Source organism: Antechinus flavipes, chromosome 6 (assembly GCF_016432865.1).
Source record: "Antechinus flavipes isolate AdamAnt ecotype Samford, QLD, Australia chromosome 6, AdamAnt_v2, whole genome shotgun sequence".
Classification (NCBI taxonomy): domain Eukaryota; kingdom Metazoa; phylum Chordata; class Mammalia; order Dasyuromorphia; family Dasyuridae; genus Antechinus; species Antechinus flavipes.
In genome coordinates, this window is record NC_067403.1 from 203,588,236 (window position 1) to 203,614,284 (window position 26,049).

The 26,049-nt window shown below is 39.4% G+C and overlaps 7 non-coding genes across 7 annotated transcripts; 4 read left to right on the forward strand and 3 right to left on the reverse strand.

The window, feature by feature from the left end:
* The first annotated feature begins 5,869 nt into the window (after positions 1-5,869).
* TRNAN-GUU (transfer RNA asparagine (anticodon GUU)) lies at positions 5,870-5,943 on the forward strand. The gene has a single exon. It is a non-coding gene; the product is annotated as a tRNA-Asn (tRNA).
* A 689-nt stretch (positions 5,944-6,632) lies between these two features.
* Positions 6,633-6,705, reverse strand: TRNAV-UAC (transfer RNA valine (anticodon UAC)). Its single transcript has one exon. It is a non-coding gene; the product is annotated as a tRNA-Val (tRNA).
* A 3,542-nt stretch (positions 6,706-10,247) lies between these two features.
* On the forward strand, positions 10,248-10,319 carry TRNAA-UGC (transfer RNA alanine (anticodon UGC)). Its single transcript has one exon. It is a non-coding gene; the product is annotated as a tRNA-Ala (tRNA).
* A 4,700-nt stretch (positions 10,320-15,019) lies between these two features.
* Positions 15,020-15,092, forward strand: TRNAA-AGC (transfer RNA alanine (anticodon AGC)). Its single transcript has one exon. It is a non-coding gene; the product is annotated as a tRNA-Ala (tRNA).
* A 5,084-nt stretch (positions 15,093-20,176) lies between these two features.
* Positions 20,177-20,250, reverse strand: TRNAT-AGU (transfer RNA threonine (anticodon AGU)). The gene has a single exon. It is a non-coding gene; the product is annotated as a tRNA-Thr (tRNA).
* A 1,968-nt stretch (positions 20,251-22,218) lies between these two features.
* On the forward strand, positions 22,219-22,291 carry TRNAA-AGC (transfer RNA alanine (anticodon AGC)). The gene has a single exon. It is a non-coding gene; the product is annotated as a tRNA-Ala (tRNA).
* A 3,075-nt stretch (positions 22,292-25,366) lies between these two features.
* TRNAA-AGC (transfer RNA alanine (anticodon AGC)) lies at positions 25,367-25,439 on the reverse strand. The gene has a single exon. It is a non-coding gene; the product is annotated as a tRNA-Ala (tRNA).
* Positions 25,440-26,049: the final 610 nt, after the last annotated feature.

A 26,049-nucleotide genomic window follows, 5' to 3' on the forward strand; every position in this document is an offset into this window, starting at 1 on the left:
GTAAACATGTGGGGAAAAAATGCTCTAAATCACTAACAGAGAAAAGGAAATGGAAGTAATTCTGAGTTTTACATCATACCTATAAGGTTGGAAATGACAATAAAAGTGACAACTGTTGGTGGATCTGTGGGAAAACAGGCATAAACTGGAAAGATTTGTATGAACTAATGAAGAATGAAATGAGAAGAACCAGCAGAACAAATCATACAATTCCAATAACATTATATAGAAAGGCCAATTTTGAAAGCCTTAAGAGCTTTTATCAATGCATTGATCAATCATGATTTCAAAAGGCCAATGATGAAGCTTACTATCCACCTTGTAATAAAGAGATGCTGAACTCAAGATGAAGAATGAGACATACATTTTTTGAAAATTATTACAATGGGAATTTATTTTTTTGTTTTACTATACAAATGTGTCACAAGGATATTTCTTTTTCTTTTTTTTAATTGAGGAGAAGGTAAAAAGGACAAGGGGATTAGAAAAATGATTAACAACTCCAACTGCAAAAAAGGAGGAGAACCCAAGGAAAGCCAGAAAAATATTGGGGATGAGCAAGCCTAAATTTATAGGTTACATATAAATTTCTTTTAATTAAAAAAAATCTACATAATAAAGGTTTATTGTTTCATGGATAATCCTCTTCTTTTCTATATCATGTGTGGAAATAATCATTTCACTTGAATGTTTAGTTCAGAATTTTAAAAAATTAAATAACTATTAATAGGAAAGGAAAATGTGATAAACCATCTGTGACTTCTTTCAAAGTTTTCTTATCACAACACTTATTAAACTTCATTTAATGAATTTTTTGGGCAAAATAATTCATTGAACTTTCAGATTTTCTTCATATGAAAAAATTTTTCAAGAGTCATTTATGGTAAAATCAAAGAGAAGATATGTCTTGGTCTTCAGATAAGGAAAATAATAAAAGTAAACAATGGAATATATGGAATTAATTTAGAATAGTTGTTTTGCCAATAAATTGCCAAAATGATAAAAAAAAAAATGGTAACAGTCAATGTTGAGGAGTTATAAAAAAAAAAAAAATCACACCAAACATTGTTACTCTAATTGTCCTTAACATAATTCTTATAGAAAGTAATCTGGAAATATGAAAACAAAGTGGCTGCAAAATATCTATATTCCTTGACCTAGAGATCTCTCTAGTTTATCAAATAATTTTCAGTAAGTTTAAAAACAAATATTTTTATTATTTTTGTTAACTAGCTTTCCACTTGTATTTTTCTTTTTTTCTCTCTTCCATAGAGTCATTATTCATGACAAATAATTTTTAATAAATAAACTGACAAAAGAAGAAAAGAAAAAAACCAGCAAAACTTATCAAATCATGGAGTGGGGTAGGGAGCAAAGCTGATGTTTATATGTAAGGTTCCACAGCTGTGTGCCTCTAAATTTGTAAAGAAATAGTGGATGGTGTCTTTTCATATCTTTGAGATTGTTCTTTAGACGTTTTTATAATTCATTTTCATCTATTTTGTGGCTTATGTTACTGTAATCATTGTATGATGTCTTCTTGACTAAATTCACTATGCATCAATATGTGTCAGCTCATATAAGTCTACTTAGGATTCTTTGTATTCATCATATTAATTGTCTTACAGCAATATTTCATTAAATTCATATACTACAAATTTTAATCTACTCCCAAGTGGTTCTATAAATAGGTAATCGTGTGTGGTGTCTTCCTTTTTGTTACTGATCATCTTCAGACACAGTGGAAAGCAAATGTTAATATACTTTTACAATCTTCTGGAATGATTGAGATGTGTGTGTATGTGTGTGTTAGAAAATAATAACTTAGATCCACAATGTCCTATTCATAACTCCTCTAATCACCAAGAACTACAAAATTTAATCCTGAGCATGGTCTCATGATTTTGGAGACTGGTTTTTATTGTCTTAATGCATCTTTTAAGCCGCCTTTTCCGTCATAGATTTATAAGAAGGGTGGAGAAAGGAAAAGGTGTAAACATTTACATAAATACCTACTATGTGTCAGGCACTCTGCTAAATGCTTTACAAATATTTTCTCATTTTATGTAACACGCAGTTTTTGGGGAATGCGGCGCCTCTAGACATTTTCTCGCCGTGACCCTTGCGTCAGTTTCTTCATTTGTAAAATTAGCTGGAGAAGGGAATGTCAAACCACTCCTGTGTCTTTGTCAAGAAAACTTCAGATAGGGTGAGGAAGAGTCGGACACGAGTGAAACGACTGAACAATATTTCCTCACCTCAGCTGATTTGGTTGATAAAGAGAGTTCGTAAAGAGAAGATCTAACTCAGTTTCAATCGATCAAGGATGGACAGAAGCATCTACACCCAAAGAAAGAACACTGGGAAATGAATGTCAACTGATTTTTATTTTTCTTCCCGGGTTATTTTTATCTTCTGAATCCAACTCTTCCTGTACAACAAGAAAACTATTCGGTTCTGCATACATATATTGTATCTAGGATATACTGTGACATATTTAACATGTATAGGACTGCTTGCCATCTGGGAGAGGGGGTGGAGGGAGGGAGGAAAAAAGTCGGAACAGAAGCGAGTGCAAGGGATAACGTTGTAAAGAAATTTTTTTCAAAATAAAAAAGGAAGAAAAAAATAAAAAAAACAAAGAGAAGTCGTTTAACAAGCAAGAGGTTGCAGAATTGATGACGGCACGATCCGTTTTTGCTTAACTTCCTACTTCCTTCATTCTCAGTAACCAGAAGAAGTCACATCCAGTAGTGCTCCCTTTTCTGGCCATGAGTCCCTGCTCTTTCGTCCTTTTTTTTTTTTTTTTTTTTTTTTTAATTTTATTTTATTTAATAATAACTTTATATTGACAGAATCCATGCCAGGGTAATTTTTTACAACATTATTCCTTGCACTCGCTTCTGTTTCGATTTTTCCCCTCCCTCCCTCCACCCCCTCCCCTAGATGGCAAGCAGTTCTATATATGTTAGATATGTTGTAGTATATCCTAGATACAATATATGTTTGCAGAACTGAACAGTTTTCTTGTTGCACAGGGAGAATTGGATTCAGAAGGTAAAAATAACCCGGGAAGAAAATCAAAAATGCAAATAGCTCATATTCGTTTCCCAGTGTTCTTTCTTTGGGTGTAGCTGCTTCTGTCCTTCATTTATCCATTAAAACTCAGTTAGGTCTCTTTGTCAAAGAAATCCACTTCCATCAGAATACATCCTCATACAATATCGTTGTCGAAGTGTATAATGATCTCCTGGTTCTGCTCATCTCACTTAGCATCAATCCATGTAGGTCTCTCCAAGCCTCTCTGTATTCATCCTGCTGGTCATTTCTTACAGAACAATAATATTCCATAACATTCATATACCACAATTTACCCAGCCATTCTCCAATTGATGGGCATCCATTCATTTTCCAGTTTCTAGCCACTACAAACAGGGCTGCCACAAGCATTTTGGCACATACAGGTCCCTTTCCCTTCTTCAGTATCTCTTTGGGGTATAAGCCCAGTAGTAGCACTGCTGGATCAAAGGTTATGCACAGTTTGATAACTTTTTGGGCATAATTCCAGATTGCTCTCCAGAATGGTTGTATTCGTTCACACCTCCACCAACAATGCATCAGTGTCCCCGTTTTCTCGCATCCCCTCCAACATTCATCATTATTTTTTCCTGTCATCTTAGCCAATCTGACAGGTGTGTAGTGGTATCTCAGAGTTGTCTTAATTTGCATTTCTCTGATTAATAATGATTTGGAACACTTTCATATGAGTAGTAATAGTTTCAATTTCATCATCTGAAAATTGTCTGTTCATATCTTTTGACCATTTATCAATTGGAGAATGGCTTGATTTCTTATAAATTAGGGTCAGTTCTCTATATATTTTGGAAATGAGGCCTTTATCAGAACCTTTAACTGTAAAGATGTTTTCCCAGTTTGTTGCTTCCCTTCTAATCTTATTTGCAGTAATTCTGTTTGTACAAAGGCCTTTTAATTTGATATAATCAAAATTTTCTATTTTGTGATCAGTAATGGTCTCTAGTTCATCTTTGTCACAAATTTTTTTCTCCTCCACAAGTCTGAGAGATAAACTATCCTCTTTCATCCTTATCTATCTAAATCAATCAAATCCCTCCCATAAACTATCATTCTAATCTCCCCCTCTTTTATGCCTTTGGTGTTTACTTTCTATTGGCGTTTTGGTCATTCTCTACCTTTTAGTCGCTTCTCATTCACTTACTCCTTCCCTATTTAAAAACATTTCTAAATTCCCCTCTTTAAAAACTTTCATTAGATTCTATTATATCCTAATTCTACAAGATGGGTCTCTGTCTCCTCCTTTTTACATCTCCAACTTGTTTCTCTGGTCTTTCAAATATGACTTCCAAGCCTCATGAATCATCTGAAACTATTTTACCCTAATATACCAATGAACTCTTCCTTCCAAATTCTATTTTTCCTCTCAGTCCTTATCCTAGGACCCAGGTCACAAAAGGACACACTGAGATTACTCTTTGGGTGAAGGAGAAACCTTACTTTGGGAATGATATAAAAGCAGTTGATCATGTGTGCATTTAAAATGAGACCTTCCACAGAAGGAGTTGATTCCCTGAAACGAAGTTTCCCAGAGTAAGCCTCCAGAAAGGAGCCTAGATGTATAGCCCCAAAAGTTTCCTGACTAAAAACTTTAAGTTGTTTTTAAACCACTTTATGAGGTAGGTAATTATCGTTTGTCCCCGTTTTATAGAAACTGAAACTCAGTTAAGACTTGTTCACCATCATACAGATAATAAATTCTGATATTTAAACCTATTTTTCAGAATTCTCGATACAATATCTCTTTACTAGGATCTGAGACCAGCCTTTTTTTTAAAAGAGGTCTCATGGCCCTATTTGGGTTTCAGCATCCTTAGAGCCTCTTCCAAAAATAATTACCATTTCTCTCCAGGTTTCTAAACTCATGATATCTATGTCATTCTTGCCATCCTATTTTGTACTTTTATTAAGTTTCTGTTTTGGGGTTTGGGAGATGTCTTTAGTTTATGTTATTAACCTTTTGTGTGTGTCATGGAGCCCTTTGGGAGAAGAAAGGAAGGGAGGAAGGAAGGAAGGAAGGAAGGAAAGAGTAAAGGAAGGAAGGAAGGAAGGAAGGAAGAAGGAAGGAAGGAAGGAAGGAAGGAAGGAAGGAAGGAAGGAAGGAAGAAGGAAGGAAGGAAGGAAGGAAGGAAGAAGGAAGGAAGGAAGGAAGGAAGGAAGGAAGGAAGGAAGGAAGGAAGAAAGGAAAGAGTGAAGGGAGAATAGCAAAGTGGATTACTTAGGTACTAGGACAGACTCAAGTCCAAAGAAGCCGGAAAATGCATCAAAGTCTGCCTGCCCAAGAATCCAGAATAAAAGAAGTTAACGACAAGAATTCTCTTTGTTTCTTTTTTCTTTTCTTTTTCTTTCTTTCTTTTTTTTTTTTTTTTTTGTCCAAATCAAGAAAAATATTAACCAGCCATTATCAGACAATAAAATAAGCCCATTCCAGTGTGGATGGAGAGCACCCTGAATCTGCTCATCCCCACATGCTCTAGAAACTTAGCTATCAGAGGGAATGAAAGAGGCGAGAAAATGGGACTGGTAGTTTCCCTTTTGGTTGTTGTTGTTGTTGGTTGGAAGAAATTAATCCAAGACGTTTTGTGTAACTAGATTCGGGAATTCCGGGCTTCCAAAACAGAAAATGTTTGATTTTTGGTTTTGTTTCTTTGATTCATTTTTGTTCTCTGAGTTTGAACTTGTTGGAAGCTGCGAGTCTGAAAAAAGTAAGCTTTTTAGAACGTTCTTTTAATCTTCGATTACATATATTCTACAACAAAGTATCCGTTAGCATGCAGTCTCTGTGGCGCAATCGGTTAGCGCGTTCGGCTGTTAACCGAAAGGTTGGTGGTTCGAGCCCACCCAGGGACGAGTGTTTTAAGTCTCAAAAAACCAATATAACTACCTTCCCTGCATTAGCTCTCCCAGTTCTCCTAGCTCTTCTCTACGCAAATCCCAAGCTTTACTGCGTTTTACCCCACGCGTATTTCCTAAACATCGTTCCAAACCTTTCAGCTTCTAAAGTCGTTGAAGGGGAGAACTGTTTGTATATTTTCTACTCCGTCTTTTGAATGGGATTCCAAAATGAAAATAAAATGTTCTTTGTCTTTCCACATTCAAGCTGCTCATTGTGAGTTGTAATTACTCTCTCTCTTCTCCCAGACGTGTGAGAAGGTTGTGTAATTATTCTCTTTTTCAGGGGAATATAATTCCCGATTAAGGCCCTGCACTTCCTCAAGGAAAAATTTCAATCTGTCACATCTGTGGATTTGCTTTGGTAGGCAGTGGTTTATAAAGCCGTTATCTTTTTGAAGCCAGAACACTAGGAAATCCACGAGATCCAAAGATGGTACTCTGTCAAAATCCATAGAATTTAGAGTTCAGGGCTAAATTAACAGTAGCTTTGCCGCCTCCCTTATGTTCCGTAGCCTTTCAATGAGAAGTGAATATCTGAATTTGTACTTACTCTGGTCTGTGATTGCAGAACTCTCTTCAATATTATGAAAATAGTTGTGATATCCATGTCAATTCCCGTATTCTTTTAAAGAAAAGGATTCAGTTGGTTCCACTGAGGATCGAACTCAGGACCTTCTGCGTGTAAAGCAGACGTGATAACCACTACACCATGAAACCACTTGACAACCCTATTTCCTTCCAAGTAATATTTCTAGTTGAGATAGCTGAAATTATAAAAATTATGGTGAAATGTAAAATCTGTCCTCGTCCTTGAAAAGAATTCTCAGCTAATTTACTCCAAATCTCCCATTTCTTCTTCCATGTTTATATTTTCCTTCTAACGCACACCAATTATGAAAACTAGCAGTTCTTTCCCTCCTTTCTAAATGTGTTTTTTTTTTTTTTTTACATTTGCTCATAAGAGCATAACCAGTCAACTTCAGATCTTCTATCAGTCACTCAGTCGATAAGCATTTATCAAGCACCTACTATGTACTGGGCACTGCCCTCAGTGCTTTAAATATAAAGAAAGGCAAATGGTGGTTTATTTTGTCCTGTGCTCAAGGAGTTCATAACTCACTCGGAGAGATCAGCTCATAAAAAGAAGTCAAAAAGTGGAAGAGAGAAGAGGAAAGACGATACCCAGTAAAAGACTGATGATAAGGAGTGCGATGGGGAGGCTGTGAGATGGTTACGGTGAGTGTCCTTCCTTGAGAGGAGGATCTAGAAGTTCTCCACTGTCCATCCTCCACACATTCAACAACAAACAGCAGCATTTATAGAGCACCTTCACGTATCAAGCGTCGTGCTAAGCCCTTTATCTTATCTTCTTAACAAGTCTAGTGGGTAAATTCTGTTATCTTTTCTATTTTTCAGTTGAGGAAAGTAGAGAAGACAAATTTAAGTGACTTGATCAAGTTCAGACAGCTGTTAGATGAGGGAAAGGCCTTAGGGGCAAGAAGCATTTGAGAACCTGTGAGTTTCGGAGTTGTGATCTTTCCGGATGGTACTATTTCTGAAGGCATTATTTAAATCCAGGAAATCTCAGTAGGTGGGAAATGATGTGTTGTTTTTTTTTTTTTTAAAACTCCTCTGTGCCCTTTGGACACCATAAAGCACTGAAAGAACATTTCTTCTCCCCATCGCCACATGACACTTCTTTCCAACTGCTCAAATAAATTTGCCTTTCTGGCTTTCTCTTGTGTTTGAACTTGTGTTTTGATGTTGTCATCAAAAATTGCTGAAAATCCTCTGTTCCATTAATGATCAATTTTTTTTCCTTAAAAAAAATATGAAGTTCCTTGGAATTGTAATCCAATTTCTTTTGCCTATTAGCAAATAATATTCCAAGACCTTTTCTCATCTGTAGGATAAATTATCAGGTTCAGTAGAGTACTGATTGTTTCATCTAGCAGCTGGTGAATCTATGATTAGATTAGTTACTCAGTATGCTATATCTTATCAAACCACCAGCTGGCCATTTTAGTTTGAATTTCCCTTCATTTAATTGGGCATGTTCAAAAGAATTAAAACCCATAACATGCAGGGCTTAATGCTATCTCCTCCCCACAACTGGATTCTTGATTTTGTTGACCCAAAAGAATTCATTTATTTGCAGTTCAAGTTAAATTGCATTTACTACATTGAAAGAAAAAATAAAATGTAACATTAAGCTGAAAGCAGTTAAGCACTCCCAGCTTTAGCTCTCTTCACATTCTTTTTGTGTCAAGCCTCAGTAATCTTATAGGAATGAAGGAGGCTATTAAGTTTTGAGAGAAGTACTTTCAAGGATCCCAGTTTCAAAGCCTGGTAACTGGAAAGAGGGTGGGAGAGAGAAGGCAGAGTAAATCAACACGATATGTTCTCTGACCCCTTTCACTGCTGATTGTAAATGATCTCTACTTACTTTGGTTCACTGTAAATGTTAGCTAGTCTATGGAAAATCAATTCATAAATCAGAAACACTTCACATCCCAGCTGGCTTTCACAAGGAGATTTGATTGTGAATACCATATTTCTACTTGAAATTAGTTTCCACTAATATTGAATTTCAAGGGATTCTGTACCATAAGCAATATAGTATGCACAACATGATAGATGACCTGACAAAAATGGACCTGATATGTATATACTTGGGATAGCTTTCATGAATAATATTCATTGCCACAATGAACATATGTCTAAAACAATTTTTAAAAGAACTTCCATGATAGATCATAATGACTACTTTGCCTTTGTTGCTATTCACTACTTTTTGTTTTTAATCCTGAAATAAGATATTTGAGCCCTAGAGAACTGGGAGAATTTCTTGGATAATTAATCTCCCTATGTGTGCAATTTTCTCAATCCTAATGAATTTTAAGTGGTATTTTAATGATTTAGGCTGCACTTGATGTTGAAGATGCTCAAGGGATTATGTTCCAAAGGCCACTATATAAATCATAAACACAATAGGGCCAAGCTGCAATGTTCTCTTCTCTAAATTATAATCGTTCTCTGGGAATAGGTTTCTTGGGGGGTCTCTGGAGACAGAATCACCTTAAATCACCTTAAATGCAACCAGGAGTTAAAGTCCAAATCCTTTACTGTTTCCTTCAAAATAGCCTGATTAGCTTTCTTAGAAGCCTATCTCTCTCCTTGGTTCCAAAAACTTTTGCGGCTAGTCCTTTGTCTCTTCCAGCTTCAGCCTCTAGCTCTCCCCGAATCCAAAAGCCTCCAGCCAGCACAAAGGTGGAAGATGGAATGAATTGACTCTGCCTCCCAGAGAGTGGTCTTGTGGGTTTCTGACATGGGAATCTCCCAAAGTCTGTAGCTGGCTTGTGGGAGCTCCTCCTTATATATGATCTCTTAAAGGTATGAACTTTAATGTGTGAACTCTTAAAGGTGTGAACTCTAAAGGTGTGAACTAAGTACATAAGGATTGTCTCTATCAATTCCAGTGACTTAGCACCTTATTTCAAGTTCTGGCCCATAACACCAAACAAAAATAATTCCTTGAAGATTAGACTCACCAGCTTCTTATATCAACAGGAAACACGACTGTAAAAAACAATTAAATTTTTTTTTCTTTTAGCTTTCAACTTTTCATTTTAATAAGATTTTGATTTCCAAATTTTTCTCCCTCTCTCCCTTCTTCCCCACTTCCTTTCCCCCTTACCAAGATAGCAAGCAATCTGACATATATTTTACAAGTGCAATTTTATGTTAAACATATTTCCACATTAGTCATATTCTGAAAGAAGAATCAGAACAAATGGGAGAGATCATGAGAAAGAAAGATAAAAGTGAAAATAGTATACTTCTATCTGCATTCAGACTCCATAGTTCTTTCTCTGGATGTGGATAGCATTTTCCATCATGAGTCTTTTGGTATTGTCTTGGATCATTGAAAAATATTTAAATCTAATTTTTGTGCTGTACCACATTATGCATATCTATTTTTCTATCGATGTCAACAATCACACTTAAATTTTTACTTAGGTCTTCAGTGACTTGCTTTTTACAAAACAAAATTCTTATTACATTTTTGTATTTAAGTGTTTCATCACTTTCAACATCATATTAAGGCTCAAAACAAAGATAACAAGAAGTGCAGAACGGATTATTGGACATAGTTAGGAATATCTCAATCTAAATCCTACCTTATTATTCATGTCACTTAATAACTCTGGGACTCAGTTATGTCATATATTAAAAAGTGAAAGAATACTCTCTAAGGTGGGGATGTAGCTCAGTGGTAGAGCGCACGCTTTGCATGTGTGAGGCCCCGGGTTCGATCCCCGGCATCTCCAGGGAGTACTCATATTTTTCTTGGGACCTAGCACTTTCCCCAGCTTGAACTCCGATATTCTACTTCCAAAACTTCGGGAAAGTGAAAAGGTAGAGCAGTCTGTTGAACTCGGGAATCTGCTCTTCCAATCATAAACACACCTCGGGCACATTAATGGACTTGGTCTGATTGCAATATATTTATGCAATTCGATCTTTTCCCGGCACCGGAAAGCGAACTTGAAATCTCCTTTTTTGTGCGACAAAATAAAAGTTACCCCTAAGGGAAAAGAAACCAAGTCCTGAGGAAATTCTCCGATAGCTTTGGGAAGGCGTTCAGCTATTTAAGAGGCTGCTCATTATTACGACCAAAGGGAAAGACTTTTGAGAACTGTAAGTTTTTTTTTTTAAACAACCCTTCTCTCATTGCCCCAAATTATGCCCTCTTGACGTCACAGATCCGATCCAGGCTTAAAAGCTTAAGTCTCTTAGGCCAAGGATATCAGTCTGTTTCATTTTACGTCTCTCCCGTGACGGACTCGTTTTTCCAGAAAGCTCCTTTTCCGTTACCTTAGGCATCCAGAATGGAATCTTTTCCCTTCTGCTCTTTCAGAGAGCTGAAAATCTATCTCCTCAGAATAGAGTTCCTATGGTGGAATGGCCAACCTCTGAGCTGTTAAAAGCAGAGAGCTGTTTGGCAAGTACTTTTAAAAAAATAACTTTTTATTTTCAAAATGTATGCAAAGATAGTTTTCAGCATTCATCCTTGCAAAATCTTGTGTTCCAAATTTTTCTCCCTCCCTTCTACTTTTCTTCCTCCCTTAAACAGCAAGTAATCTAATATGGGTTAAACATGTGCAGTTCTTCAAGAAAAATCAGATAGAAAAAGGAAAAAAATTTAAAACAAGCAAACAAACGATTCTAAAATGCCCCTTCTAAGTGTTAACCTTCAATTATTTTATAACATGTCTTACCTCAGGTCAAGTTAGGATGATTTTTCTACAGACAATATTGTTAAAATCCCTTACCTGGTTCTTTAAAAAGTACAACTCTCCTGTAGCTCAGTTCAGTTTGCTAAACGCATAGTTACACAGAACTAATAAATTTGTAGAAGGCAGGACAGACACTATTAAACTGTGAATGTGTTTGCCTTTGACATAGTACACATGCTTTGTACATATAGACACTTCTTTGTATCTACTGGAAAGGCAGTTACATTTATATCCAGTGAAGAGAATGGACTCCAAATGTCATTCGTTTGCTATCCCTATAAAAAAGTAATTATGAAAATTGAGGCACATTCACATGAGAAAAATGAATAATAAAAAAGCAAAATTTGGAAGTTATATCAGCCAGATTCTTTGCCTTTGGTAAATTTCCATTTCATATCTGGAATATAAATGTTTCTAGTCATACCAATGTATTGAATAATTGAAGGAAATAATTCATAAGACTTACCTCAAGACAAGCTAAATTGACTCCAAAATTGACTCTGTGGAACTTGTTGGTCCAGGAAGAACCAATGCTGGGAAACTTGAAAATTGGGTTTGCTGGAAGAAACACCTGTGCAAAGAGACTTTGGACTTAGATGGGAAGGACCTTATCAAATACTATGAATTGTCAAACATGCTGATGTTGATAATTGAATACATAATTCACAAAAGAAGCCAATTATGTCTTTACTCACTAGATCAAAAAGCCAGCTAATTATTAAGGGGAAGGAAATTTCCCTTGCAGCAAATGGCAGTGAAAAGTAGATTGCTTTCCTAACAGAACAAGACAACTCCTGATCAGATGGAATCTGACAGGTACTCTTTAATATTGTTCTTTTTTCTCTTTATTTTTCTTTGCATAATTTCCAGAGCTGGTATACCCATTAATTCCACTAGGTCAAAATCATGCATCAGCTTATATAGACAGAAAGGAACCCAAGTATGGAATTTTGCTCTGGGCCCTGGGCCAGTGGAATCTCATTCCCAGCTCCCTTCCTTCAAGAGACCAGTTGTGGTCATGTATGGGTTACAGGCAACTGTGAGTTAGCACTGTTGTGAAGAGGTCAGGGTAAAGGAACCATCCCATTAGGACTAGACCAGGTTACAGCCTATCCACTATGTGGAGTGGAGGGAGTAGTCCCTCCCTACTTGAGTCTTCCCCCAGGGGGATCAGAACTATTTTGCTGTTATGTCCCAAATCTCAAATCTCTCTCCAATGGGCTGTTCTATCTGTAGCTCGAGGGGCTGTTCTTCATTTCTTGTTAAACAGCCTTCTCTCCCTCCCCCTCCCTCACCTGCCCAAAGGAAATTCCCTTAAATAACATCTCACCCAGCAATTGACCCCAAACAGAATCCTTCAACTCAGTCCTTTCCCACTCTTTTCTTAACTCAGGAACTTTTTCCTCCGTCTCTCCACAACGCTATAGCTACAACCTAGAATCTTTCTTTGCTGATCATGCCAGAGCAGGTTGCTGATATCTTTCTTGCTTCCTGGCAGTCAGTAGAATAAAGAGCAGTAGGAATCAGCCTGGTGACCCTTCTCTGCAGTTGTCCTTGGGTGGGGTGACTGCCCTTCCTGGTTTCAGGCTGACATCACTATTACCCTCCTCCTTCCTTCTCTTTGGCCTCCTCCTTAGCCCTCCTTGCTGTGTAACACCTATCTTTTTTGACATCACAATGGTCTTAGTTCCTTCTTTAGTAAAGTGAAGAAGGGGAGGGGAGGCATTTTCTACTTTTTCTAAACCTTCTATAGAAAAATACCTTCTATTTAAGTTCTTTTATCTTTTAGCCAAATGATTTCTCAAAAGTGGACTGTCATCCTCATTTTCCAGCTTCATTCCATACAACTTGACTTTTCAAATACATCACACTGATCTGTCCTCTTAAATCACAATTATTTCCTGCAGACATCAATGATTTCATTTTGTTTTCAGTCATATCCATCTCTGTGACCCTATTTGGGGGTTTCTTGGTAGAGATATTGCTATTCCCTTCTTTACTTCATTTTACAAATGAGGAACTGAGACAAATGGGCTAAATGATTTACCCAGGGTCACACAAGTAGTAAATTATGAAGCAAGATTTGACCTTAGATCTTCCTGACTCCAAGACAAACAATATATCTATTGTACCACCTAGCTACCACCAGTTATTGGATTCACAAATCTAAGCGACAGCAGATGGATCCATGCCAGTTTCTGTATTTATGATAATTACTTGTCCTCCATATTCTCAATAGTTCCTCTGTTCTCCTATATTTGCTACCTCATCTAACCTGCACTTTATATTCTTTAACAGTACATCTGAGACTGCTGATAGATTCATGATACTGAGCTTTTCATTTTACAGAATGAGTAGATTTTTTATAACTGTTTTCACAAAATTTGCAAAATTTTTTCCTTGGCCCATTTGCCAGGTTAAATCATTTTGATATGAGATACTGTATTTTTTTTTTGTTCAGATTGTGTTTTTTGCTATGTTCTCAAGTTATCTGCTTCTAATTGTTGTTTCTCATTTTTCAAAACTGACCTCTAGTACTTTCATTTATATATATATTTTTTCACTCAGTGTCTGAGGTTGGATTTGAACTCATGAAACTAAGTCTTTCTGATTCCAGGCCTAGATTGCTAATACACCACATTGCTGTTCCTGCCAGGTTTGTGACCCTGGATAAATAATTTAATAAACCTGTTTGCCTTGATTTTTTCATGTACAAAATGAACTGAAGAAGGAAATGGCAAATTACTCCACTACCTTTGCCAAGAAAATCCCAAATGAGATCATGAAAAATTGGACAAGACATGTTCTACTCACTGCACTAAATCGTGGAGACATAAATATGGCAAAGAACAGTCTTGCCTTAGAGAACTCCACAATCCAATGAGGGAAGACAATAAACAAAAGGTGAAAATAGAAAAGGGAGGAAAAGATAGAGAAAAGTTATTGACTGAAAGTTCATAATGGAGAAATCCAAAGTACCACAGCTGCATGGTAAAGGAAAAGATGTTCACTTACATGTCCTTCCTAAAATGAAGGTTTGTGGAGGAAATCTTCCCTCTGAACTATAATCAGAGGAATAGAGGGTATTGATGGAATGTGAATATCGTGACTGATAAGACATGAGGTTCCTTATGAGGTTCTTGGGGACATGGTGGCAAAGTTCAAATGAGAACATCTTTCCTAGGTCAGTGAGGTGCTGGATTTAGAGTTGAGAGAACTAAATTCTAATCATGGCTCTCAGGTTTTTTTCCTTGTGTAACCCAAGGACAATCACTGAAATTTTCTGGGAATCATTTTTCCTCATACATAAAATGCTCTTTTCAGGTCTGTCTCCCCATGCCACATGCCTTGGTGCTTTGATCAAGGCCTTGGTTAAGCCACATTTTTCCCCCTCCTTATCAATCACATCATTTTACAGATCTTTGAAAGGAACTCTTTTGGGAAGAATTTTCCTTATGAACTTTACCTGAGGTGCTGCTTCTTACAATTATCCACTAGTACTTGTCTTCAGCAAACCAGAAAGTGAGACACCTTCAATTTCATCTGTTCCCCTTCCCTAAAGTCGAATTTCTCTTTTCCACCACATGGCTAGTTCAGTCATGAACCTTCTCCTCTTAGACTTTCTTTTCCTAGTGAATTCCATGCTTGGAGGATTTCAATTTCTAAGGTAAAGGGCTAGGCATTGAGTGAATTACATCATCTGAGAACCTATTAAGAGGAGTATTTCGTACGGGGGATTAGCTCAAATGGTAGAGCGCTCGCTTAGCATGCGAGAGGTAGCGGGATCGATACCCGCATCCTCCAACTGGGTTTTTCTGTTCCCTAGCTTTCCACACTTTTCAGTGATCCCAAGATCTGGGGGAAAATTGGACTGGTGCTGGCTTTAGGAATATAATCCGCTCTGTTTCTGAGAAAACCACTTCACCAGCTACCCACGGAGTCGGTAGACCCTTAATAAGAGCTCCGGTTATCCCCCGAGAATTTGTAATCCTAACTGAAAATTCAAGAAACGATCCTCCCAACTTGAGCGTGGAACGACCTATTGGTTGGATGTCAGTTTCTGCAATTTGTGTTTAGAACTTTGTGATTACAATGCAAGCCTTTTCAAACTCTTCCATATCTATGCGTTTCGTTCACATTTTCACCAGATAAAATCCTACACTTCTTTTCCAGTCTGACTATTCTAGGAAGGGATCCTGATAATCCCTGATCATCTCCTTTCCTAGAACTCCGCTTCGCACTTTCCATTAGAACTCCAGGTAGTTTGTTCCGGAATATCTAGTGTTATTTTTATCCAGGTTGGCGTTTCCTTCCTTCTAGGTGAGAAACAGTTGCATGAGTTTGAGATTGTTTACCATGATGATTTTGACTACTTAGGAATTTTTTCTATTCCTTTCCCATTTATTCTTCAGTTCATCCAAATGAACTTTGAGGTTCCCTACGTCCTAGTCATAGGGGATCTGCATGCAATAGGAAGCCAGACAACAGGGACTCATTGAGCAGCCGTGTCTGGCACTCTGCTGAGCCCCGGGGATACAAAGAGAAAGAACTTTAGCAATGTCTTGGAAAAGCCTACGCCTTTTTAATACGCAAGGTAGACGTGCTGTTTAATGGTTGGAATACAGTCATGGATTCTTTAACGGACCCTGCAAGTGTTACAGGAACCTGAACCCTGTAATCTACTGTAAATTTGGTGTCCATTTCTCATAAGACTGCTGCACTCTTTTGCCAATTCATGAATCTTATGTCTTTTGTCTGGGAGATATATGCAGCCCAGAAAATGAAATCCATGTAGGCCACTCAAAATATATACTCTGGGTAATTGCTGCAAATTAGCTTACAAAACAAAGTTTCTAAATTTCTGTTTGGCTCTGCCCTCTGAGAAGTAATGTGATCAATAACTTCTCTTCGAAGTAAATAATAAACATGTCCAGTTAATACTCTCTTTCTATTCCATTCGTTAGGTTTTATTTCTTGTCTTCGACTTGGAACTAGTCTGTCGGTGGAGCACAGTCCTTTGGTCCCGTGACTTCAGTGCTTTTATGGATTGAGGATTTCCTCAATGAGAGGGTATCACGATGACAGAAAACGAAAACCATTCTCTCTTCCTCAGCCTGTTATGCAAATTCTGTCAGCAACTCTCCCAAAGTCGTGAAAGCCTTCCTCTAATTCCATGGACATTTCTGGGTTTAGGAGGGCAGTACGTCAGCTGTACTACATGATACCTCTTGGTAAACGAATTTTCAAAATCAATTTTCTAGCTGTACTAAGTTGAAAGGAATAGGGATGGAAAGAGATGCCAATTTATCTTCTTGGGACATGTTTTTTTCTTAAAGAACATTTGTCCAGGAGCCTTGAGAGCTGTTTTCCAAGGAGAAAAGTGGGGAAACACTGGGATGTGGGTTACTGGAACTGGATTTGTTTCAGGGAGTTAGGAAATATAAACCTGGGATGGTAACCCCAGTTTCTCTAGGGAAAAGAAAGATTTTTAAGTTCTATTTTTTAAAAACCCAGTCATTTCAAGATGTACTTCCTCATAAGCTCTTTCTTGTAACAACCACCACAAAGCTTTTCCAGTTTGATAGGCACTTTCAATGAGGAAGCTTTTTTTTTTTTTTCCCCCCTCAAAGTATGGTTCTAAAATCCTCTAGGCTATCTGGTTCGAAGCTTTTTAAACTGTGGATCAAAACCCCTTATTGTATTGCATAACTGAATGGGTAGGGGTCCTGAAATTATAATTTATCAGTTAATGCTATGCCTATTTTATGTAGTTATATACCCGGGGTCTGGTAAAAATTTCTGGGGTGAAAAGGGGTCACAAGTGGAACAAGTTTAAGTCCTACTCTAGATTACACCTAACATTTCACCATGGTGTCCTGAACACTCCATTAGGGGAAAAAAAATTCTCTAGTTTTATCCAAATAAAATCATATTTTTGCAACATCAAACTGAGTAACTTAAAATGCCAAATTCCCAGTGCTTTAGAATTGCATCTGAGATGTAAAAGAATCTCCTTAAATTTTTCATTTAAGCTTAAGATTTCTGGTGTTTTCTAATACTATTCCATTTCACAGGCCTGAAGTTTAGTCCACCCCCTATTCCCAAAGTAGTCATCCAGCCTCTATTTGAAGATTTTGAAAACTGTTCCTTAAGCAACTCATTCTCGTTTTTTAAAAAATAACTTGTGTTCCTACTTTTAAAAGTATTGATATAACTATTTTCAAATATATCCCTTCTGTCAACCTCAATGAATTGGTCAGGAGAAGCATAAATTTTTCTAATTGGATGATATAATGGATAGAGGCCAAGACCAAGAATTAAGTAAAAACTTGAGTTCAAGTCTGGCCTGAGACACTTACTAGATAGCTCTGTGACCCTGAACAAGTTAACTGTTTGCCTCAGTTGCATCCTCAGTAAAATGTGGTGAAAGAAATAGAAAACGACTCCATTATTTTAAATTCAATTTTAAATTTAATATTTCCACCATAACATGTATAAACAATTTTTTTTAACATTTTTGAGTTCCAAATTTTCCCTTTCCCTACTTCCTCTTCCTCACCCTCACTGAGAAAACACATTTCCCTCTTAGTCACATTGTGAAAGAAAACACAGATCAAAAAACAATAAGCAAAGTCCACAGTTGATCATTATACAATATTGCTGTCACAAATAGAATGTTCTTGTCCTGTTTGTCTTCCTAGGTTTTTCTGACTTCATTCTACTTGTCATTTCTTCCAGGACAATTGCCTTCTCTCACAATCACATACAACATCTGGCGCAGCCATTCCCCAATTGATGGGCATTTCCTCGATTTCCAATTCTTTGTCACCATCAAAATGCTTCTCCCCCCCCCCCCCCCCAGTATGAGTCCGCAGGCCTCCCTCCTTTTAATCTTTTTGGGATATAATAACAGTGTTATAACTCAATAGTTTCAAATTCCTCTACAAATTCTATAGCCTAACTGCATAGTTCTCAATTTCACCACATACCATCCATCATTCATCATTTTCCTTTTGTTACATTAGCCAGTGTGGTAGGTGTAGGATGGGAGCTCAGAACTTTTAATTTTGATTTAAGTCTATAGTTTTGATTTTGGCATCTGTTGACTGATATGAACTGCCTGTTCATATCCTTTGACCATTAACTCAGTAATGGCACATTTCTTTAAATTTGACCAATTCTCTATAATTATCAGTCTTTCATTCACCCAGTGCATTCTCAAAATGTTTCGCTTCTGCCTTTTATCTCAAAATCATCTTTCCTTTTATCACCTTCCTCCCCACTTTTCCCGCCCTTCCTCTTATCCCTTTGTCTTAATTTTTCTTTATGGGAAGATAGATTTCGATGCCCAACCACCGTTATCTTTGGAAGGAAACCCCAAATGGGGTCACTTTGAGTTGGACACGGTCGAAAAACGACTGGACTACGATATCTACTTTACAATTCAATGGAAAGCGAGCTCTTATTCATTTTTTTTTTTACATATTTTTTTTTAACTTTAATAGTTTAAAGTAGAGAAAACTAGCTGGCTACTTATGGGAGCCAATCTCAAATGATTCCCCATTAACTTCTAGCCAAATTGACAACACTCTAGCCCTTATTCTGTGCGACTTCTACAGCCTCTGTACCTTTCCTTATTAAAATAATCTTTGTTGAAATCCTTTTCTTCTTTCTAGTCCTCCTCCAGAAGCCTTCCTGGACATCATCTCTCCTCTCCCCCCAATCCCCATCCTCACATTTCTTCCCTTCTCCAAGTCTCAGAGAAGCTGTGTGGAAAATCTCATCTGCGAGTCTTAGTTCTCATTACTTTGCGTAAGGAACAATTTCCTTGGTTTTTCTTCGGTTTTCTTTCATTGCCATTAAGTCGACTCCTTTCAATCTTTTCAGTCTTTCATCTGCAATACAAAGACATCGAGATCCAACATTTCTGGATAGCAAATTGGAACTATGACCAAGAGGCTATAACACTGTACATACCCTTTGACCCAGCAGTGCCATTCCTGAGTCTGTATCCCAACTAAAGCATAAAGGAAGGAGGGAAAAAAGACCCACATGTGCAAATATGTTTGAAGTAGTTCTTTTTGTGGCAGCCCATCAATTGGGGAATGGCTGAATAAGTTGTGGTATGTGTAAATAATGGGTTATTGTTCTAAAAAAAAAAAAAAAAAGAACAAGCCGATTTTAGAAATGCCTGGAAAGATTTACGTGAACTGATGCTGAACGAAACAAGCAAAACCAGGAATACATTGTACACAATAAGGGCAGGAATGTGAGATGAACAACTATGAACGACTTGGTTCTCCTCAGAGTTTCAGTGATCCAAAGCAATCCCAATGGACTTTGGACAAAAAATGTCATCTGCATCCAGAAAAATAACTAAGACAATGTATATCAATACTCTTCTCTCCCCCATGGTTTTTCCCTTTTGCTCTCATTTTTCTCTCCCAACATGATTCATAAAGCAATATGTTAGGAAAAAAAAGACATCGTCCTCCCTGTTGTTGCCTTGCCCACTATAATTTCAAATCCAGAGGCTGAATTTCAAGAGTCTCCCATGATTTCAACTCTTTTCCTCCCCACCGTCACCTCTTAGATTCCCTAAGATCTCAGCAAGCGGCTTTCTGAAAGAAACATTCCCCATCTCAGTGAGAGAATGCCAATGATCTATAGCGTGTTTTGTATTTGTGTATTGTAATCCTTGCCCAACTGATTGGGAGCTGCTTGAGAACGAAGTCTGTACTTCCCCTTTCTTTGTAATGCAAGTCCTTAGTACAGCACCAGGCATCTAATAGTAGCTAACTAGACAACTGACTTCCATTCCCGCTCTGGTCCCTCCTCAAAGAAATATTTTTCTCTCTCAGGAAATCCATGAGAGTTAAAGAAAAGATAGGCCCCGCTGGGATTCGAACCCAGGATCTCCTGTTTACTAGACAGGCGCTTTAACCAACTAAGCCACGGAGCCAAGACCTTAGCTACTTTTCTATTCAAGCAAGAAAAAAAGGAAAAAAAAAAAAACCCATCCAGATGTGTTTTGACACTTTCCCTTTCCTGCCCTGACACTCAAAAATCACTTGCACTTTTCCTGCTTTCTCCTTCCCGCTCCGCAGCCACACAACCTGCGCATTCCTTCCTCCCCCTTTCCCTGGCCTACAATGCAGACGCCTCAGCCGCACCTTCCTATTCCCTACTCCGTCCACTCCACTCCCACCTTCTCTTCTCTCCTCCACCGCTCGCCCTACCAAGGGACCCTCTGCTCACTGGGTCCAGCTCCTAGCTCGCCGGCAGCCCCTACCATGGCATTGCGGGGCAGCCCGCAGCTAACTAGGCTGCGCTGGAAACGAGCAAGACTTCAAGGGGCACCGAGCACTGAAGCGGAACCGACTTCACCCAGCTGACATCCCCGACGCTGGGCCAGGCCGGAACGGGCCGGAAGGGAACGAGAGCTGGAAAGGCGAAAACTAGAAACGCCCCCACTCCCTGCCTTTCCGGGACCCTTGACACAACCTAGAGGGAACCTTCCTCCCGTCCATCAGCTAACTCCGTCCCGAATGCTGCGTGTTCCCCCGACAGTCGTCGGCACCCGGCCCCTCCTTCTGGACGCCCTTCTGTGACCGTTTTTCTTTCAGGGGGTTTCAGACTATGGGGACTGCGGGAAAGCTATGGGATGGGGCCCTAACAGGAGCTCGCGGGTAGCTCGCGACTATCCCCCGGTTAGTTTCCTTTTGCTTCCTGCGACACATTCTCTTATCCTAGCAATAGGCCTTCAGATGCCAGTTTCCTGAGGGAGCCCCGCCAAGAGAACCTGTTTTTGGATTGTGTTTTTGGAATTTTTTCCCTCCCTAAATCCGATTTTAGAGAGAGAGGGAAAGGAGAGTTATAAAGGGCAGTTTCTTCATCTGCGCCCAAGAAAAAGTGTTCTCTTTGGTTCTGCGACCCGAGAGTAACTTCCAGTCCCTCCATCCTCTCCCCCCGTCTCCTCCCCTGTCCCTCTCCTGGGCAGGGCACCTGAGCAAATGTGTTCACAGTAGCCAGCAGCCCTTTCCCATCATCTTAGCAGTCCAGAGCTGGGGCTTCTGCAGCCTAAAGGCGACGAGTCCAAAAGAGGGAAAAAAAAAAAAAAAAAAAAAAAGACTCGCCTCTGAAAGGATCCCACATCCCCTTTGGGTTAAGTACTTTCAGGGCGAGACGCAGAGAACCCTACCCAGTCAGGTAAGCGCGAGGATTCGAACGCGGGTGTGTAGCACCCTCTTGTACGCAAGCGAGAGGCTTTACCCACTCAGCCAAACAAGAGAAAGCGCCTCACTAACGCTTTGTATAACGGAAGTCGCCAGGAACCCGGGCAGCGCCGGCAGCAGCCGCAGCAGCGGCCCGCCCACTTCCTCCACCAGACTTCCAGCCCAGCAGCGTCCCTTTCTGGAATGCTCTGGAATCTTCGTTTCCTCCTTCTGGACTCCGAAGCCTGGCCAGATCGGGGGTCGGGGAGTAGAGGGCAGGCTCTGCCTGGCCCGCTTTTCTCCGACCCCGCCACTCTGTCCCTGTTCCTTGCCCGCAAACAGCCTCTGCACATGCGCTCCAGCTCGCTCTCCGCGAGGTACGTTCGCCTATTCGGAGCTCAGGGAAACGCCACGGCCAGACCCGCAGAAAGAAGCCTTTGCCCGATATTGCAGGTAAACTCCTGGGGCCCCGAGCCCTCACAAGCCAACTAGGGCTGCATCCATCGCTCCGCCAAGAAGCCAGCGGGCCAGACAGTCCATCATAGCGCACGGTTTCCTGGGAAGGTCTCCGCTTCCATCCACCCTCAGGTCCGAGTCTGGGTCCACTTGACCACGTGATCGCCCCAGGACTTTAGTTCACTCGCGACCCACGATCCAGAGTAGCTATGTAAATGTGCTGGCTGTTAGGATTACTGTGTGACGCAAGCGTCAAGTTTGGGGGATTAGCTCAAATGGTAGAGCGCTCGCTTAGCATGCGAGAGGTAGCGGGATCGATACCCGCATCCTCCACTTTTGATTTTCCCCCTTCTCTGTGTCCTTTTCACCAACCTCTCAGCACGATCACCTACTTTTCTAGCTTCTCCGCCACAACCCTGTTCTCGGCCCTACATGCACGCTCTCTTTGAGAAAAGCTCCTGAAATCGGGGCCGGGGAGAATGACGACATCCTTCCATTTCCGCAGAGGTGACGGACCTATTACGTTAGGGAAACTTGCTCGGTCAGCTAAGAATTAGAAACAAAATCCGCGGCAAAAACACTAATGACTGCAATAACGAACTTTTCAGCCTCTCTCGAACTTTTCGAAGTCTTTAGACTAGTAAAAAGGACTAGCCCCCTTACTTTCCCCAAAAAGTTAAGGGAAAAACAAAAACAAAAACAAAAACAAACATTCTGGAAAAGTCCAGTAGGGCTCCTTTTGAGTAAATTGCTCCAGCCACTCTGGAAAGCAATTTGTACTTTCTCTACCCATTTTACTAAATTATACATAGCCTTTGGGCCATGATAGCCTTACTAGATATTTAAATTTATAAATGCAGGAAAAGTGTAATAAATCTAACATTTCATTCTTCCAAGAGTAATTCTGTCCATTATCATATCTTATGCACGAATCTTCTATACAAAATAACTGAGGCCTTCCTTAAGCATCCAGCATTTAGGATTCCAAAGGCAGGGCCTATAATGGTCTATCATTGATAGGCCCGGCATTTATGCAAAGTATAAGACGACAATATATTAAATATATGTATATTATATATATATACACACACTATTTCATGCTTGGGCTTAAGAAAAACTTCCACACTTTCAAACGAAGGCGATAAATCAGACATCTATTTTCTATTAAAAACATAGTCCAAATACTAGGGCCTTTGATTACAAAGAAAAAAAAGGTCTGTTAAGTATACAGAGGAAACAACATCATGCATAACAATTTATTTTGAACGTTTCATCTTTCCCCAACATAAAATAATTACTTTGATAGTAAGGACTTTGATAGTAAGTCCTCCTAGACTCTAAAGTGATTTCAGAGTCTAACACATAGTAGGCATTTTATAAATGCTTCTTTGGCATCTTAGCTGGACCGCGAACCACGTCAGACTTATAAAAGGCAATGGGACTAAGTGACTTATCCAGGGTCACACAGCTACTCCATGTCAAGTGAGTTGAGACTGCATTTTAACACAAATCTCCTGACTCCAGGGCCAGTACTCTATACACTAATACTAGCTTCCCCTTAACTTGGATTTATAATAGAAATTCAAGGTTGATTCACAATTAGGAAAATTGAAAACATCCTACATAAATTTTCCTTTGTATTAAAAAGAGTAGGGGGAGAAATCAAAAGATTATTAATATGATTAAAGTATATAATTAAAATCACAATCCTACTGAAATGTACAGATTTAGTGCTACATCAAAAGGATACATATGTGTATATCTAGATGTATATGTGTATACTATACACATATCCTATATGTAGTATATATTATATCCTATATAAACAAAACTTAATCTAATAAAAGCCAAGAATCTCAGATTTAACAATAAAAAAGGGGAGGGGCTACTACTACCATACCTCAAGCTACACTAGGAAATATTAATTCAATCTGATATTTATAAAATAGAAAAATTGATCATTGCTACATATCAGATGCATAAGACCTAAAAGCAAATAGAATAGCATGGTGAGTAGTAAGTCACTTAATCGCTGTTTCCTCATTTGTAAAATGAGATCTGTAAAATAGGGCAGTAATGAGTGTAAAGTGAAGTATTGCTGAGTAGCAGTCTGGGGATCTTTTCTCCAAAGGATTTGATCAGACAATTCAAACAAGGTCAAACTATAAATAACAAGAAAGGAGGAGTCTCAATGCACTATTAAAAATTAAAATATAACCAAAAGTTACAATTGTTTGTATCAGAAAAAAAAAACCCACTGGAATCTCAAATTCAGAATCAAAATAGGAGTATGCACACTGCACACTATTATTTTTTAATACTATTTTATTTTTCCAAATAAATGCAGGTAAGTTTTCAACATTCACCTTTACAACACCTTGTGATCCAAAATTTTCTCTTTTTTTCCCTTTCTCCCCTCCCCAAGGCAGCCAACAATCTGATTGTAGGCTAAACATTACACTATTTTTATATGGTGTCAGAAATGCCAATTATGGGAGCTAGGTGGTGGAGTGGTTAAGAGCTCCAGTCCTGGATCAGGAAGACTAATAGAGTTCAAATCTCGCCTCAAGACACAACTAACTGTAGCCATGGGCAGGTGATTCAATCCTGTTCGCCTCAGTTTCCCCATCCATAAAATGAGCTGGAGAAGGAAATAGCAAAACACTCCCATATCTCTGTCAAGAAAACCGCAGATGGTGTTACGAAAAGTTGACGCGACTGAACAATAAAAGGAACCGACGAAGGAAGAAGAGCAAGGGGGAAAAGAGGAAGAAATAATTGGCAGGGACAAAATAGTCGTAAATCTGAAGCCAAAAAACCCAGCTCGGACAAATCCAAGTTCTAGGAGGCTAAATGTAGCGTTATTTTAAAAGGGTCTCAGGTTAACTCTTTTAAAAATACAGGAGTCAGAATAATTGCTAATTTACTTTGATTAGAAAGTTTCAACACTTCAATAAAATCTCTGATCTGAACAAAGTGGGTATTGAGTAGAAAATTGTCGTCTGGCCCACTTTTTCGTCATTTAAAAAAAAATACCTCCCTTCTGTCTTTTTTTCCCTTCTTACTCCTTTGAGCCTACCAGCTTTATAGTTGTATCCTTGGCTCAAGGACTAAACTGTTCGTTTCTGTAGTCAGTGTTTTGCTGTGGGTTTTGTTTTCAATTCTTAGCTGACCGAGAGTTTCCCTGAAGTGGTGGATCCGAAATCTGCTTGGAAAGGGTTCCAAAGAAGGGCCTGTCACCCCTGGGGAGGCGGAAGATTATGCCAAGGATTCTCCCAGGCCCACATTTCAGGATTGCTTTTTTTTTTTTTTTTCCTCGGCGAGTGCCTGCGCGGCGGGCCAAGCACAGGGCTTAAGTGGGCGAACGACGCTAGAGGGATGGTGGTGAAAAGAAAGGGGAATCAAAAATGGAGGATGCGGGCATCGATCCCGCTACCTCTCGCATGCTAAGCGAGCGCTCTACCATTTGAGCTAATCCCCCAACCTTGGTGTATACGTAACACCGTAATCCTAACAGCCTCTTACAAGCTAGTGTCTGGGACGCCGCTCGTGAGTGAACCTTAAGTCCAGGGGCGATCATGTGGTCGAGTAGGAGCCAGACTCAGACCTGAGGGCTGATGGAAGCCGGGATAGCCAGGGCGAGGGCCGCCCTCCCTTAGGTTCCTTCCCAGGACACTGTGTGCGATGGTTGCCGGGCTGGCCCACTGGTTCTTTGGCGGGGCGATAAACGCAGCCCCAGTTAGGTTGGCGAGGACTCGGCGCCCCAGAAGTTCCCTCTGACACCGGGCAGGGGCTTCTTTCTGCGGGTGTGAGCTGAGACTTTTCCCAAAGCTCCGAATAGGCGAACGTCCCGGTCCCGGAGAGCGAGCTGGAGCTCTTGTGCGGAAGCTAGCCGCGGGCGAAGGAGCAGGGACTGAGTGGCGGCGTCGGAGAGAGGCAGTGACAGTCAGACAATGCCCGTCTATTCCCCAGAACCCCGGTTTCGGCAGTGCAGCAGGAGATAACGGAGAATCCAGCGCGTTCGTGAAAGGGACGCAACGGAATTGAAAGTCGGGCGGAGGAGGTGGGCGGGCTGTTGGCTGAGTTCGTTG